A 12,591-nucleotide genomic window follows, 5' to 3' on the forward strand; every position below is an offset into this window, starting at 1 on the left:
GTATGTTACATATTTCGATTACACAATTAACTATACAGTGTGTATACACCAAAATAATTGTTGTATACACACTGCGCCCCCTGACACCCGCAAGCCTCGCTACATTAAGTCCATTCTACACAGTACCCGCTTCACGTCCCGGCAGTAGAACACAACGCAACAATAGGATTAATCTCCATCTGAACACAACAATGAGAGGTTCCGGGAATCAAACAATGTTTATAGCATTTTGTTTATCTTGTCCATGTCTTAGTTCCACAGTCTGTAGGGGCGATTGTTCTCTGAATAGCTGCTGCTACACGGGTTCGTTATTGACGTGATAAACGTTACTATATCGAGAATCGCCATAAATACGGCACTGTGATTGGTGGAACGCGCATGCAACGAGTTTATCGACGGTGATAACCACCCCGTTTAGCGGACGCTGGTGCTATAGGAATAATATGACTGACGAACCTGCTATCTACAGATGACTGTACTTTCAATACGGTTTTTACACATAAAAAAGATACAAACTTTTAATGGTATGAAAGATAGATGCCCCAAAGAGCCCTGTAAGGCATTGGACTTTACACCTTGTTAATAATCAACTTTAACTCAATGTCCACAAAATTGAATTTTTTTATCGATTGCATAGAATGAAAAGCTAAGTACTTACTTTTACAATTTACCCACCATTCTCGAAATCATTTTCAAATATTTACTGGAAAAGTACAAAGTTATGTTAAAGATAAAATTCCCCTTCGTTTGTTGGCACCTACGGAACCGATTCGCAGAAATATGCACGCGTTTATACTTTCCAACACTCTCAAAAAAGAATTATTTACTCGCTTCAGTAGTTCTATAGAGGAAAACTCTTTCTGTGTTATTCTCCAATAAAAAAACTTCATACGATTCACAACAAAGCAAGGTTGAGATAACAAAATATAGAACTATAGCAATTTTTCACCGTGGCACAATATTATTTACTTCGGAAAAAATATTAGGGATTTGAATCAGCTTTGTAACTCAATTGAACTGCAAGAACAGAAGCATTTGAAGATTTTTTTAAACCAGTGCTTGTACAGTAGATAGAGAATATAAAAGCAATTTTTTTAAATATAAACAAGGCAGGTATGTTCCTTATTAATGAAACAGTTCTACAATAAACTGTTGTTGGCATGCGTTTGGGAATGTACGTTATGAAAGCAAATTCATTGGCAATTCTATGTGTATCGACTGAAAATTTAATACTATGGCCGTTACGGTTACCTGCGTGATATAGGTAACATATAAATGTAAATAGTTGCATTTTGCATTTACTGCCAAAGCAAACACGCGGCAATTATCTCTACCAAATGTAGTTGACTGTTGTATCTTCTTTTCCGTATCAATGACATTATGTTTGTCAGACGACCGAATGGCGTAGTGGTTAGTGACCCTGACTACTGAGCCGATGGTCCCGGGTTTGATTCCCGGCTGGGGCAGATATTTGTTTGAACACAGATATTTGTTCTCGGGTCTTGGATGTGCCCGTAAAATGGCAATAGGCCCGCCCTGGCTATTACATTGGGACTAACATAACACTCTGGCGAAAAGTGGGTCCAACAATGCACCTCTGCCTACCCCGCAAGGGAGTACATTAGTACAAGGCGTGAGTGCGTGTATTTTGTGTTTTTTATGTTTGTCAGCTCCATCAAAACCTCCCTGAAACCCATTGCATCCCTCGTATAGTTAAACAGAAAAAAAACATTGTACGCGTTAAATTCTTATGTTTTAACGTGTAGAGTCTAAACTATATTTTTAATGGCCACTAACGTTTTCGAAATAAAGGGAAAAAGTAAAATGCTATAAAGGTGAGGGCAGACTCGACGCGTGATCCGTTCACTGGAAAATATGCGAACCTGCGCCATGGGGGCGGCTGGCGGGCTGCACCGCAACCCCGGCCCAGTCCGCCTCGCGAGCCCGGGACCTCCGCGCGTGTGCCTCACCCCTTATACACGATTCGATGTTTGATTTTTGAATTCAGAATTCGCGTTCGAATACCAGTACTGTGAACGTGTGAGTGTAGAAAAGAAAACAAAAGATTTGTGTAAATTCGACGTGCGTTCTGGAAAGTGTATGTTTTTCATTTGAGGAAGCTAAGTTTCAAAGTAAGTTTCTGCTTTTAATGTTAAGTATTTAAAAAACTCGGAAGGAACATTATTCAATTTAGCACGTAATGAGTTTTGAAAGTATTTAATCTGTTTAGCTAATTAATATTTGAGTGAAAAAACGTGTTGTATTTCAGGAATTTGTTTGAAGCGTAAAGTAATACGCGATCGCTTAAAATTAATTAATGAACTCCCAAACGGCAATTACGCTTTAATTTTCTGTTTTATGACGCTGATACGGAAACGGAACAACAAATATTTTCTCATTACGTATTTTAAATTGCTATTTGAGAATGATGAGTCTAAGTTAAACGTATGCAGACAATGGCGTGGATGAACATACTAACAAACTAAACAAACGGGCTAATTTTCATCCCTTTATGTTCTAGTATGGTCTATTTTATTATATTTTATGTAGTATTATTTTAATGTCCTTATTGATCATCATCATCAGCCCGTAATCGACCACTGCTGCGGACATTGGTCTCTCCCAAAGAGCGTGGGAGTGGTGGCACACTCTGTCCTCAGTATTCCTGATCTAGCCACTACCAGCCACCTGTCTAAGGCCGTCGGTCCACCGGGCCGTAGAGCATCCCACGCTACGCTTGCCTGTTTGTGGTCTCCACTAGAGAACTCGTTTGCCCCACTGGTCATCGGTTCCTCGCCATATTATAAGCCCGGTCGCTCTGTTACTCCAGTTTGCAGGTTTTTAGAGCTAACGATGTTATTATTATGGTATTATGGTGATTCCATTGATGGTGTTATGGTTCTTCATAGAAAACCCGAGTATAGGTCTATCCATTGGGATTGTTATCGACGTAGATAAACGTCACTATATCGCGATTCGCCATAAATATGGCGCTGTGATTGATGAAACGTGCAAAGGAGTTTATCGATATCGATGATGTACCCATGACTGTAGTAGCCGCTAAACCATACATCATCACCGGCAGTAGGTACATACTGATTGAAAGCCTTTATTATCTTCAGGCTTTGAGGAATGGCCGAGGCGAATATTATGTGTCGAAGCTTCACGTATGCCGCCCAACCCAGTTGTATGCGCCTTTCAGCCTTGTCGAAGTTGATTCGGCCTTGTCAAATAGTCTGTACAAGGTAGACAAGACATATTCCTGAACAACTTCGATTGTTGCATCCCACTCATCGGCTCCGGTTTTATGTGAGCACTACAGTGATTCCGCCATGATAATGTAGTCTGCAAAGCAGAGATGTGAATAATCACAGGATTCGATACTATTTTCGAATCTATATCGAAAAAACAAATTTAATGTCACTTACATTTTGACAGTGACAGTTGACGATACTGTTCTTTTTACCCGACTGCCGAAGGAGGAGGGTAATGTTTTTCCATATGGTTGTGTTGTGTTAATTCGAAATTAATATCGAATCCTGTGATCGCTGCACTGATTTTCATAATAATTACTTTAACCTGCTTACGTAAAATACGTCAACTAATTAACACGGTGTGGTTTTTTATAATGGCTGTACTTGGTACTGTGTTGTTTAATTTTTACCATCTGTATATATAGAGAAACCAACTTAACGTATATAGCAGCTTTTTCATGCGAGCTTAGCTTTAGCTTAAAAGGTTTCCGTATAAACTCCTGGGTAAAAAGCCTGTGTGTTATACTGTTGTATAACTATTGAGTTTATATGTTTTACACATAAACATACAAACACATACATAGTACGCGTACTAGTATATATTTTATCAGTAAGAGTTAAGAATATTAAGTTTAGTCAGCGTAATTGCCTGTTTTACAATATGCTGTCACACTCTGAAATTATGTTTTATCACACAGACTACTTTCAAAATTTCTGATATTGCAGAGGGCTACTTAAAACATTTCACCTAAACTACGAGACATTTCATGTAGTAAGGAATGTCTATTGTCTAGTGTATGAATGAATACTATTAATTGAATAGCCCTTCATGGGGTGGTAATCGGTGGTATACTACTTATTAGGTACTATGAAATTTATGAATTTGGAGTGAATTAGAATAATTCAAGAACAACAATACATTCTCCATAGTAGGTAAAAAGTCACGTGACCAATAAAGTTTCTAAGTATGGAAAATGAATACTTTTTTCGCGAATTTTTACATTCTCTTTTTATTTTCGGGCTTAGATATATCATACACACGTATATTGGTTTCGGCTTAGTATACTCTTTTTGCAACATCCTGTAGAAACTCAGATTTATAAAATACAATAAACCCATTAGATACTTCCACAATGTTTGTGGTAGGCATTAAACAAATGAATCATTTCGCTACGACTACAACATATTCTTTTCTAAGAATCCCGTTCTATAATGGGTTTATCTGACTGTATAGTCTGTATAGTCTAGTATATTGCTCGGTCGATGTGGTTGACAGTTGACATCCCTTTTAGCTTGACTATTGCGGAGTTCCCAAGATAAGACTCGAGATCTCTAGACTCGATTTGTATTTCTTGACTTGTGTCGCTCAGTAATGGCTTCCGCTGGCGTAAAGTATTTTTATAGCCGACCTCGCTGGGTGAATTGAAGTGTTTATTTTTGTTTTCTAGTGATGGATGTAACTTTAGATCAGCTTAGCGTAGATTGAATAAGCCAGGAAGGCTTTGGTATATAACAACATATTTATATTTATTTTAATCAATTATATTCTCTACGGTTGTGTTAGTGCCTGTTTCTGGCTCTCTCGCATTTCGATTGGAACCTTTGTGCATAATATACCCTTAAGTTCTAAACTGCCTAAGCTTTGGCCATTACCCACCACGCTGTATATGCATGTGCTAAATCTGATCGCGAGGTTTTCCTTCACTTATGAACGTAAGAGCACTTGGTATAATTCTACATAAATTCATAATTTCTAATGAATTCATAGGTACTCTTGAATGAAAGGACATCTTATACGTTACACCATAATGGCTCTATCTTTATAACATCATAAAATCATAATATTTATGTATAAAAACCACTAAAAAGAACTTCTTAAGTATTTATCAATATTGCGAGATATTTAATAATGATGGCACGAACCCACGTAACTTGAGAATAAAAACAATAATGCGTATTACTGAATACATTTTCATATTTGCGTGGATCCCGTGTGGTCCGTGGGTCACTTAGAGCCGATTTCACCATTGAAGAATAAGGTTATTTCGAGAATATGTTGACGAACGACGTTGCTTGCTCTCGAGAAAAAAGTCGATTTACTCTCGGAATAGCCTTAATCTTCAGTGGTGAAATCGGGCCTTATTGAACTTAGCGTGGGCAAAGAGCAATGCGTGGGTTTGAGACCAACTATTACTTAAGTAATACTTAATTGAAACTTATTTTTGCAAAGAGGTCTTGGGACCGACCTATGTCCGACAGAAAGTTTTTTGTTTGTTCTCATATTTTGGGTTTTATCGTCTGGCCCAATATTGGAAAAAAGGAAATGCGGAAAAACTGAGCCAGCAGAAGATTATGAATAAAATATTATGACTTATACAAGGCTTTCTCGACTGATATAATATCCATCTGCTGCATGGTATAGGTACATAATATACACTTTTCAAGTGTGTCTGGACTTCCGGAGTGTCAGGGATTAATTTAAAAGCAAAATACTCAACTCGGATTTTAGCGAACATTTCAGCAACAAAAGCTCGTCGGCAGCTAGTACATGAAAGTGTATAAAAATAAAGCGAGGCTAGCCTATAGGCTTTTTATTGGATAGGTAGGTATAATTAATTATTTTAAAATTATTACAAACTTAATGCTTTTCTGGTGAAGGCGGCCGAATTTTCATAGCATGCCAAATCTATGAGTCAACAAAAATGTACCACTACCTAATTATATTAATATTAATATATTCATCAATATCATAACATACATTTAGGTTACCAAAAATAATTAACTATATTTGGACTTGGACACACATAATCATGGTAAACTGAAAAAATTACGACCCAGAAAGCTATTTATCTTCAAGATTTATGTAACACCTAATAGGACCATTAATAAAATGTTTCCAAAATAATGTCACTTCAAATTCTAAAGAGCTTATGTATGTTGTTAAAAAATAAATTAGAAATATATGTTTGTAAAATTTCAATGTTATAATTACATAAATATTGGAATATTATTTTCATAGGTACATTGGCCTGCATACATTATTTATGTATGTCATATTAACAATTAACGTGTCAGCTGCTTGTACAGATGACTTTTTTCCCAACACACTATTTACATAAATATATTTAAATTAATGGGTTGACATAGGCTGATGATGATGATGATGATATATATATATTTATATTTCACAATCAAGTCATTATTGAAAATTTTCTCTTTTAACCTACATAATTGAGATAATGAGAAACAACCTTCTGGCAGACAGACAACAGATTACAGAGGAGACTTATATTAGGGTCCCATGGAGTGCAATGAGCGATAATGATTTTTTCGGGTGCGGAATCCGAAATAGGATGTTCCAATTATGATAGGTTTGAAAACAAACACAAATGGCTGCCTCTATTTTTTTAAGAAACCTGTGCTAGACTTACTTTTGACGTATAACTAAATACAATATTTCTGTTTTCTCCTAGCCTAGGGTAATCTATTCTTAGCTATACATTTATAAACATGTATTTTACTGTAATAATATGATAGTAATTACCTGAATAAATCAATAAATAGCGCTCACCTTCAACTATTAAACTGTAAAAAAGTAGGCGCTTGGCGAGATAACACTCCATTAAACATTTACTTATATTATATATATTTTATTGAGCTTAACTGAGTAGGTATTTACTCCTACTTTCTCACAAACGAACATCAAACATAACCAGTAAGTACCCAATGTTGACACAAGATATCGTTTCTCTTTCTAACTCTTTTATATCTATTTATTTTTCCCCTAGGGCAAGAAACGGAAAAGTAGGCACTATGTACTTAGCCTGTTTGGCCACCGTACACACTAACTTCCCTTTGAGTCAAGTTTATTTGCTAACTAATTATGAAAGACAAATATTAGCTGCGAACTTCAATGAGATTAGCAGTAGCTTTCGATCCAGAAGGTTCAAACGCTAATTATTTGACTTCTAATCCCTCGACAAAATAAGGAATCTATAATGTTATGTTTGACAAAGACATGTACCTACTGTATCTGTTATCATGTGTCTCTGTTATTTTCGGCAGTAATTCTGAATATTCAAAAAATAAGTAATTTAAATTAATTGCGTAAGCATTGTATGTACTATTAATTGTTTACATCATTAAAAAAACCTGTGAGTAGGTATCTAATTTAATAAATATTGTCCATGTTTATGGCATACAAATTTAATTTTATTTGGGTCTATAATTCCTCACAAATTATGTTTACGTCCCTTTTGAGGGTGAAATATATTCTAAAAATAGGTAATCGTCCTTGCTGGTTTCCATTTCATACGGACGGAAATGAGAAACATGAATACCCTGAGATGGTATCTGTGCACATTCATCATCATCTTATTAGGTAGATATGCTTATAAAATATATGTGGGGACATAAATATGTAGGGACCAGTGGCGGCTGGTGCCTCAGATACCCGGTGGTGCACTTTATGGGTTTAGTAATTTTTTGGAGAAAAATAGATTAACTATTACAATATTAGAAGTAAAAAAATTATAAGTATACAGGGTGTCCCAAAAGTCAACGTCATCCCTTAAAGGGCTGATAGGTCAGCTTATGAGAGGCCAGAATATCACAATATGACCTTAGTAAAAACTCGATAATTTTCGAGATATTGTCACTTTTATAAATTTGCTGAAAATCGACACCTTGGATCAGTTTTTTGCGTGCCGCCGGTACAAAAATCCATATTGTTAGAATTTGTTTGGTGTTGCATCACCCTGTATAGCCCTGCTATTGATCGCAGTCAAAAAAAATATCGAGTAATGCTGTATGTTTAAAAAAAACACGGTTTTCAAAGTCATAAAAAGTAATCGTATTTTTTTATAAACAACTTTGACTCTACATACTTTAAAAAAATATACCACGCAAACCTGGCACCTTATTTGAAAAGATTCTTCATTTAATGCAGTTTCCAAAATGGTATAAAACGTTGCTATTGTTTCAATTAACAAAAAAGTTATTGGTATTTTAGTACAAAACGACCTCGATGTAAAATTGTTTGAAGGAAATGTATCTGACTGAATTTATTAAGGGTAAGTCATGTTGGAATGAGTAAAAGTAAAATAGGTGATGGGGTCAGCCGTGGCAACATAGATGACGCAAAAATAGCTAAGAAAAAACTTACCAAACTCTTATAAAACATATTTTGCGTTTTTTACACCTTAATTAAAAAAGAAACAAACATTTATCGACTTTTATTTTTATTTCTCAAAATTATAACACCACATTATTATATTAAGTACATAATCAGCAAAAAATAATACTCATTAATGGTCATAATCATAATTTTGTGAATTTGGTTTTGTTTAACAATAACTTTAAAATAAATAACTAGTAATTAGAGGTAATGTTAATGACAAGCTGATCCCGCCCTTTTTTGGATGCTGTGGGTGTACAATGTACATGTGTAAGAGTTTTACTTCATTCTATCACACAATAGCACTACTCAGGAATGTACGTTACCATGCGCTACATTTATGGCGAATGTGGAGCTGCTATAGTCCACTTTTTTCGAGAAAGATACTCAAAATGCGTTTTTTTTATTAACTGTGACAACGTTGTCTCTTTTCTCACTCCCGGCCACACCACCTATTTTACTTTTACTCATTCCAACATGACTTACCCTTAATAAATTCAGTCAGATAAATTTCCTTCAAACAATTTTACATCGAAGTCGTTTTGTACTAAAATAGCAATAACTTTTTTGGTAATTAATACAATAGCAACGTTTTATACCATTTTGGAAACTGCATTAAACGAGCAATCTTTACAAATAAGGTGCCAGGTTTGCGTGGTATATTTTTTTTACAGTATGTAGAGTCAAAGTTGTTTATAAAAAAATACGATTACCTTTTATGACTTTGAAAACCGTGTTTTTTTTAAACATACAGCATTACTCGATATTTTTTTTGACTGCGATCAATAGCAGGGCTATACAGAGTGATGCGACACCAAACAAATTCTAACAATATGGATTTTTGTACCGGTGGCACGCAAAAAACTGATCCAAGGTGTCGATTTTCAGCAAATTTATAAAAGTGTCAATATCTCCAAAATTATCGAGTTTTTACTAAAGTCATATTGTGATATTCTGGCCTCTCATGAGCTGACCTATCAGCCATTTAAGGGATGACGTTGACTTTTGGGACACCCTGTATATTTACCTTATTTATTGACGCGAAATAGCTTCTCCGCCGAAACGAAAACAACACACGGAAAGCAAAATAAAGCATTAGTCTCTCACATCCACATAACCATTTCTTTTTATTGAACATTTCACTTTTGAAAATTCAGGTAGGTACTTATAAGTTTCATTTTTTGTTTTGCACTAAAGGCCGAGGCGGCCCAGCAGATTTAATGTCCAGTCTATTTTGCAATGTCCTATTGCTTTTTATGAAGTCAATATTGTATTTTGCACTCATTTTCACTCACACACACACATACACACTCACGAAATCTTTACTACTTTCTTAGTTAATAAGTAATTAGCAAATTAATTACGTATTCGCGCGCGAAAGGTGAAATTGACAATGACATGACAAGTGCATCGTTCGTAGGTCACGCCACCGGTCAAGGCCACCGCCCGCGCCTCCCGCTCCCGAGTCCCGTGGCGTCATTCGTATTATTTCGGCAATTTCCGGTCGCGTGCGGCGCACGAATTTATCCTAGAACTGCATACAGTTTGTACTGAGCATCTTCCGTCTCACGCGCCGGGCGATTTCCATCCTGTTTCATACTGCATGTAGGAGCTCGCCCCGTGCGACAATCCGAGCGCACGAGGCCGTTTTTGTTCAAGCAAAAATAAGATCTAATTCTTTCGCAGTAGAAATCAAAATAGGCCAGCTCGATTTCATTTAACTCGTAACGATAATCAGATTTATGTAATTTCTGTTTAGGGTAGGTATTACGGTTGTTATATATTGGTATTTGTTGTGAAGTTTTTTTTTACACGTACCTAGTATGGTATAGGAAGAAGGAAGGTACATATATAGAAGGTTTTTAAATGGTAGTGCGTTGCACGGGCGCACTTGAGGTGCAGCCGCCACTGGTAGGGACATCTCACACACGGCCATCCGACCCCAAGCTAGGCAGAGCCTGTGTTAGGTATTGGACAACTGATATATCTACACAAATACATAGATAGATACATATTAAATATAAATATCAACACCCAAGACCCGAGTACAAATATCTGTCTTTAAACAAATATCTGCCCCAGCCGGAAATTGAACCCGGGACCTTCGGCATAGCAGTCAGGGCCAGTAACCACTACACTATTCGACTGTCTAGTGGACTTATACAGATTCCAATCCATGATACATATTATTGGCCAACAAAATAAGTGCCGGACTAAAAATTTGCAATTATAAATCTTTATTCATAGATGTGCTAGTAAAACAATATTCTTATACTGGTGTTAGTTTATGAAAAAAATATCAGTGTTTCAATATTTCACAGTTAGTTTATTCTATCGTAATGGCTATGACCTCTAGAAGGGCTAGCACGGGGCGCATTTAAGATGTGACTCAAGTATTGCATCGCGCTCACTCACATCGCGCAGCCTCAAGAGCGAGCGCAACGGAGAAGTTTTGTCACATCACTCTACACAGCATGGATTGCATGGAAGCCATTGGTTCGCGCAATAACTTAAAAAAATATAATGACGAAGCCATAAGGGTTGCGTTTTTGTTATTTAGAAACGGAATCCTAAAAAGTCTTTTTTTATGGACCTTTACCTATTCTTTTAAATAAACAGAAGTAATTTTGTCCAACTTTTGGTTTCAGTACTCTTTTTCGCGAAAAACAAATAAGTAGTTAGGTAAAACTTTTAATAATAGTAAAAACAATTGCTTATAGGTATTCGTATATCATGCTTAATTTCACATATTATTTTGGTACGATAGACAGGGTATGTGTTTGTGTGAATACTTACTTCAAATTCCCCCATATATGCATTCCGTTGGATTTCAATTATGTCCAAAATATTATTCTCTGGATTGAGCTGAGTTAATATCACAAATTGCTAACATTTCACTACAAATCAGGTTGGTGTTTAATAATATCAAACGATAACAATATCTTAATTGGCAAATATGAACATTTATTTGGAAAATTTGAAGCACTCAACTGTATCACGAATTTTATTTGATATTCGCAAGTAAATAGCTAGAATATTAATTATTAAATGTCACTGCCACCAGTAAATGTTTAATGATGATGTTTTTCAAAAAGTAATACCAAATTGCAAGACGATTTTATTACATAGTTTCTTCTGTCAGGCCCAGAAGGCTTATTGACAAGAAATAATTACTATCAAAATAATACGAAAACTAATATTTAGGTGGTATTTTTTTGAGTTATCAATCGTCGGCTCGTGCTCTTAATATTGGATTTAATTTATAACTAGCTGTTCCCGCCAGCTTTGCTTAGCTTTTAAAAGTTTTCCCGTGGGAATTCCGGGATAAAAAGTAGCCTATGTTTTTCTCAAAGTCTAGACCATGTCTGTACCAAATCTCATTCAAAGCAGTTTTGGCGTGAAAGAGTTCCAGACAGACAGACACAGTTACTTTCGCATTTATAATATTAGTTAGGATTTTGTCTGAGGTACAACCGATTCCGGTTTGTTCCGTGGTGTGACCCCTTAATACCATAGAAGAACGCGGACTAGGGTTAACCCTTAACACTGTACAGCTAGAAACGTCAATATTTTCCGGTGCACTGAACTGTAACCTTTAAATTGGCAGTCTATATGGCACTCCGATTCATTGTTGACTGTTGTTGACATAAATTCCGACTTTTTCAATTGTAACTACCTTTTCATTCTCGATTTGTTTAAAGAACACTTTTCGTTGCCAAGCTAACCGTATATAAAATGGCAAGGTTAACTGGAAGATAATGCTTTTAGCATTAAGTTCGCCTATGTACAAATTGATTTATGTTTAATAAAGAATTTAATAATAATAATGGTTGTGTTTTCAATAGTTAGGTATAGGTTTTTTGTTTCATTCTGTTGCTGTTTTAAACATAAATAACAAAAGGAAAAGAATCATTAGTTTTTTAATTAATTAGTGCCTCCACCTAGTTCACTCAAATGGACCTTGAGGACCTTCTGTACCTTAGATTAACAATATACGAACAAGATGGAGTGTCAGAGCAAACATCTCGTCAAAAATAAGGCTTAGGAGGCAAGTCGCCCACAAAATATTTAGTCCGCGGGCGAGTTTACACTTTTTAATTTAAGTTGTAGGTAACTGGCCTGAAGGTTTCACAAAATAGGGCCAGTATACACACGAAGACA

General features: G+C 35.8%; 1 protein-coding gene across 2 annotated transcripts in view; it reads left to right on the top strand.

Moving 5' to 3' along the window:
* The first annotated feature begins 1,940 nt into the window (after positions 1 to 1,940).
* The window catches only part of LOC105388294 (octopamine receptor beta-1R), a 78,691-nt gene continuing 68,040 nt past the window's right edge, over positions 1,941 to 12,591 (top strand). For both annotated transcript variants that reach the window (XM_038111560.2, XM_038111561.2), the window contains exon 1: positions 1,941 to 2,132. The gene's annotated coding sequence lies outside the window, so the exon portion shown is untranslated. The remainder of the gene's footprint in view (positions 2,133 to 12,591) is intronic.

The sequence above is a fragment of the Plutella xylostella genome, chromosome 26, assembly GCF_932276165.1.
Source record: "Plutella xylostella chromosome 26, ilPluXylo3.1, whole genome shotgun sequence".
Lineage (NCBI taxonomy): Eukaryota > Metazoa > Arthropoda > Insecta > Lepidoptera > Plutellidae > Plutella > Plutella xylostella.